The sequence below is a fragment of the Saimiri boliviensis genome, chromosome 3 (genome assembly GCF_048565385.1).
Source record: "Saimiri boliviensis isolate mSaiBol1 chromosome 3, mSaiBol1.pri, whole genome shotgun sequence".
Lineage (NCBI taxonomy): Eukaryota > Metazoa > Chordata > Mammalia > Primates > Cebidae > Saimiri > Saimiri boliviensis.
Window position 1 is genome coordinate 53680675 of NC_133451.1, and position 4958 is coordinate 53685632.

Consider the following 4958-nt stretch of genomic DNA (forward strand, 5'->3'; position numbering starts at 1 on the left):
TTTCTACTTCAATAAAGAATTAAACATGTCATAGACTTTTTTTCTATACATCCATCCAACACATTAAAATAGCTCTAGGGGCTAATTTTTTAAGATCACAATAGAGTTATAATGAAGACTGGTAAAAGTATTCATTTAAATTTGTTAAATGAAGCCAAGATAACTAGTTAGTTTTACAGTAGCATTTTCCCAAATATGTACTTATAAATAAGTTAGTGCTTGCATTTATGGATCTTAAGCTTCTTTTTAAAGTTCTTAGGAAAAAATACATAATTTAAAATAGTATGTTATTTGCTATGGCTGTCTGAAAGGGTTGCTAGTTTCTCTTCAAGAAGAAATATTTGAAATACCAAATATTTTTAACGTCGTGATTTTGCAGTGTCATTCAGCGCAGTGTTCACCTCCATCTCCTCACCATCTTAGCTCTAAATATGTTGATATATGTCACTTTGTTAGAATAACAATAAAAATACTTCATACATGCACCTTTCAAACAAAATCTTTCATGTGAAATGTCTGGCAGGTTTCTTAAGGGAAAACCATGACTGATATAAAGCTGCTCACAACTGCAGGCAGGAAAGTCTTAGGAATGTAAGAATGAAAACAACAACAACAAAATAAGACTTACCTTGAAAGGAAAGCAAGGCCATAAACATTGGTATAAAAATCTCTTGGTATATATTTTGGGAGTTTTGCCAATTAGTTGCCAGTTCCATTTAGTGAGAATCCTGTGTCAAAAACTTGAAGAAGCGTGTACAGGACAAAAATGTTAATCACCATAGCTTTTTAATTAGAATGGGCTCTATTTACAAAAGACGCATTAACGGAGAAAAACAGACAAAAGCCTCTCAACATGTATATTTCACATATACATGGGAGATACCTAGAAAATGAGTACTGCCCCAAGAGGGGGTTTTGAATTTCAGATTGTATAGTGTTTTTAAGAGAAGCAGTATCTTTTTAGAGATGTGACAAGACACAGAGAAAAGGCGTCGAACCTATGGGCAGCAACTTTGGGGGAAGGTAAACAAATGGCAGATAAAGGTTAGTTAATAAACTTGTTAATACAAATTCTTCTGGTATCATATCAAGGTTGATGAGGGTCTAAGGCTGTCTTCAGTGTTTAACCTTTGTTTGCTCTGGTTGGTATGTTTGAGGGTTGCGGGTGGTATTTGGAGGGAACAGGATAGCTTTTGTCTCTATAAATCTATATTCTACTTGTAGACAAATAGAGAAAGGGCAGAAAACAGTCCTGCATCTACTTCCTCTCAGTTACTTCAACTCAACAATTCATATTTTGGGGAGGGATATTCTGGACACCCAAAAGCGTTAAAAGTTAAAACACAAAGGAAGTAAATAATCAATGCAAAAAGTACCAAATTGTCAGTATTATTCTTAGCAATATTGCTATTATGAATACTTTTCTTTTAACAAACAAACAAAATTTGTAGCTATCATTCTCCCTGAAAATCTTACCATGTACCACAGTTGAATGAGTTTCACTCAGTTTTAGTAATCATGCCTCTGCCTCTGCCTTAAACTGTTCTGTCATTAGCATCTGACTCACTACCACTCATTCTTCTGGTCTATTAGACATTACTTCTTCTGAACTCCTCCAATTTTGATAAGTGGTCCTTCTTAGTTTTTCCATAATGCCATGTTCTTCTCTTCTAACACTTGTTTTCTTGTCACTACCTACTTGTTAGTTTTGTTTACAATTGTATGCCCAATGCCTAAAATTAGACATTAGGAACATAGTAAGTGGTGTGATAAACATACTTTTATTTCCATTTTTATTGAGTAGCTACTGCATTCTGGTAGCTATGTTATGTACTAAAACTACAAAGGAAAGCCAAACACTGTTCCTGACATGATGGATCCTCCATTCAAATGTAGGGCACACATGGTAGACACTGTCGCTTTTGGGTTACTTAATTTCATAATTTTACTCCAATAATTGTTATATCTCACCAAGAGTCCATTCAGTCTGCCACATCGCCCCCATTTATTAATCTCCTTTTGTTTTTCCCTCCTTCTTACCCTGCTTAGATTTCATAATCCGTTAATGTAGCTATCCCTTGCTTACATTCTCTACCTCTACTCCACCTGTAACCCTTGCTTGGCAAACATATTCACCGCCTAGTACTTTCCTCTAGCGCTTCTGCATAGTTAAGCATGGCTATAGAATAAAATACAGGCCTGCTGGCTGAACCTATTTTATTTATTAGTACAGATTTCAAGCTGCTCAAGAATTCTGCTCTATTTACCGAATCAATTCACCATCTTACCTCTTCACATTTTCCCACCTCATCTCTCTTACATTATCCTGACTTCCCTTTCTGCTGGCTTCATTATATCATCATACAACCATGCCATAACATCCACCATCTTAAAATACACACACACACACACACACACACACACACACACACACACAGAGAGAGAGAGAGAGAGAGAGAGAGAGAGAGAGAGAGAGAGGGCAAAAAAAAAAAAAACCCCTCTTTACTCCGCATTTACTTCTCCCATAATTTCTAGCTTTTCTAGCAAAATTCTGTCAAAGAATTCTTTCAACTCTCTGTCTCTACTCCCTGTTTTTCCCTTCTCTCTTAATCCCACTACAAAGAGCCTTTCCGCTGTCTTGTCAGGATCACCAATTACCATGATGTTACTAAATCAAGCTGACTCTTCTATGCCTTGAAATTATTCAAATGCTCAATAGCACTTGACACTTTCTCACTGCTTCTCTGATGACACACTCCCCTGGTTTTCTTATTCTTACTGGCAAGCACCCTCGTCTGGCCCCTCTTCTTTGATTTTTTAAAACTTTGTAGTGTCATTAGCAGTTCTCATTCCCCATCTCTCTTCTTCAAACACAATTCCTAGGTATCACCGAGGTTAAAGTTTTAATACATGCTAATGATTCACAGATTCACGTTTCTTTTCCAAACCTTTCCCATGCACTCTAGACTCACGCATAGAACTATCTATTAATATTTCCACTTGGAGTTTATAGGCCTCATATGTAGAGGCCACTCAAGTTCTTTTTTTAACTTGTATCACAAAGGCTTTATTTAAAGGTCCATCTCAATTTACGTGTGGCAGCACAAAATAAAGGACCAGATCGTGACACACCATTTCCATCTCAAGCGGTCGAATCCAACATCCAAAACCCAGCGAGCAGCCAAACTCAGCACAACCTCCAGGCCTCTCGCTCAGACTCCAGCAGGGTCTGCACGTCGCCCTTGCGCACGGGGCCTTTTACGTTGCGGATGATGGAGCGGCTCCTGTCGTCCATAAATTCCACGTGCACCTGCGTGCACCGTCCCTGAGAACCGGTCCTGCCCAGGACCTTGGTGACCCTGGTCAACCTGATAGGCTGCACACGGCTGGCATCCATGATGGCGGCTCGGCAGTGGTCTGGCGGAGAGCTCAAGTTCTTAATCCACAGAGTGAGATGCTCTCCCTTCATCTCTTCTTTTTCTTCGTGTCATTCAAATCAGACTTAAATATTTTTTTCAGAAAATCTCATTTAACCATCCATTCAAACCCTCCCAATTGTATATTTCTTTACTCTGCTATATTTTTCTTTAGAGTGCTTACCTGTTTATTATCCATTGTTCCCACTAGAGACTAAGATTCATGGGGATATACATTGCTATGTCCTTAGAAGCTAGAATTCAAAATTTTTGATAGGTAAATAAATAAAATAAGGAAATAAAATAATTATAACTATATATGCTTTGAAGGACAAAAATAGATTGTTGTATTTAAAAAAAAATAACTGTGGAGGTGTGAATAGGATTGTCAGAGATAATCTCTGAGATTTTGACTAAAACTTAAAGAATGAGAAGGAATCTGCCATACATAAAGCCAGGGAAAACACATTCAACAAAAAGGGACTAGGAAATACAAAAATGACTTACAATGTGAAAAAGCTTGCCAAATTCTAGGAATTCTTGAAAGACTGTGTGAGTGGAGTACAATGAGTGAAGGAAGGAGTGGCTTGAGATGAGGATGGAGAGGTGAGCAAAAGCCAGGTGACAAAAGTTTTTGTAGACCATGATAAGGGTCTTTAGTATTACTCTTAGAGAAAAAAATGTGCTGCAACGTTTTATGTAAGAGGGTGAAATGATATGGTTCTACTCAGTGGATAATGGATGAATAGAGAGTAATATGGTAGTAAAAGCAATAGGGAAAGCAGTCATGTGGCTGTTACAATAGTCCAGGAAAAAGATTGCTGAGGTCTGGTCTGGGGCTATGATAATGACAAGAAGAAAATGATACAGATTTGAGGTTTATTTTCAAGGTGAAATTGGTGGATCTTACTAGTAGACTGAATCAGGAAAAAAATAAGGGAAAGAACAAAATTAAATATGATTTTCTGTCTTCTGGCTGGATGATATATGTGAGAACAGAAAGCCTTGCTGATTTCCAATATAAAGAAGACTTGGTAGGATAAGGTTAACAGAGGAAATGTCAGGCTCATTTTGTTTAGATTAAATCTAAGGTGTCTATGAGACATGCCAGTGAAGACGTCTGGACTTCCACAAACTTCTTAGGTAGTTTTATTATATTCCCAATTTTATAAATAAATTTACTGGGATATAGAGAAGTTAATTAGTTTTCCCAAATTTCTTCAGCAGAAATAGAAAAGTGAAATTTACCCTAAATCCATCTCATTCTGAAATTGTGTATGTAACTATTAAGGTTAGAACATTTGGGAAGAATTCTGTTCAGGAAAATTGATTCGGAAGTTGTTAGCATGATCGTATTCTAAGTCCACAGGTGTGACTTCTTTGGTAGAGGAGAAGGCTGAGACCTGAGGTCTCATATACTCATTCCAAATTAAAGGTCACAAAACCAAATTGCTTTCTCCAGTGTCTCCTGAGAGTGTTTTCCCCATTTTCCACCACAGAATGTAGGTCTTTTGAATGTGAAGAGGGAACTTAAAATGATAG

At 37.3% G+C, this 4958-nt stretch overlaps 1 pseudogene; it reads right to left on the reverse strand.

Annotated features, from left to right (window-relative positions):
- Positions 1–3061: 3061 nt before the first annotated feature.
- LOC101030336 (small ribosomal subunit protein eS28 pseudogene) lies at positions 3062–3406 on the reverse strand (annotated as a pseudogene).
- Positions 3407–4958: the final 1552 nt, after the last annotated feature.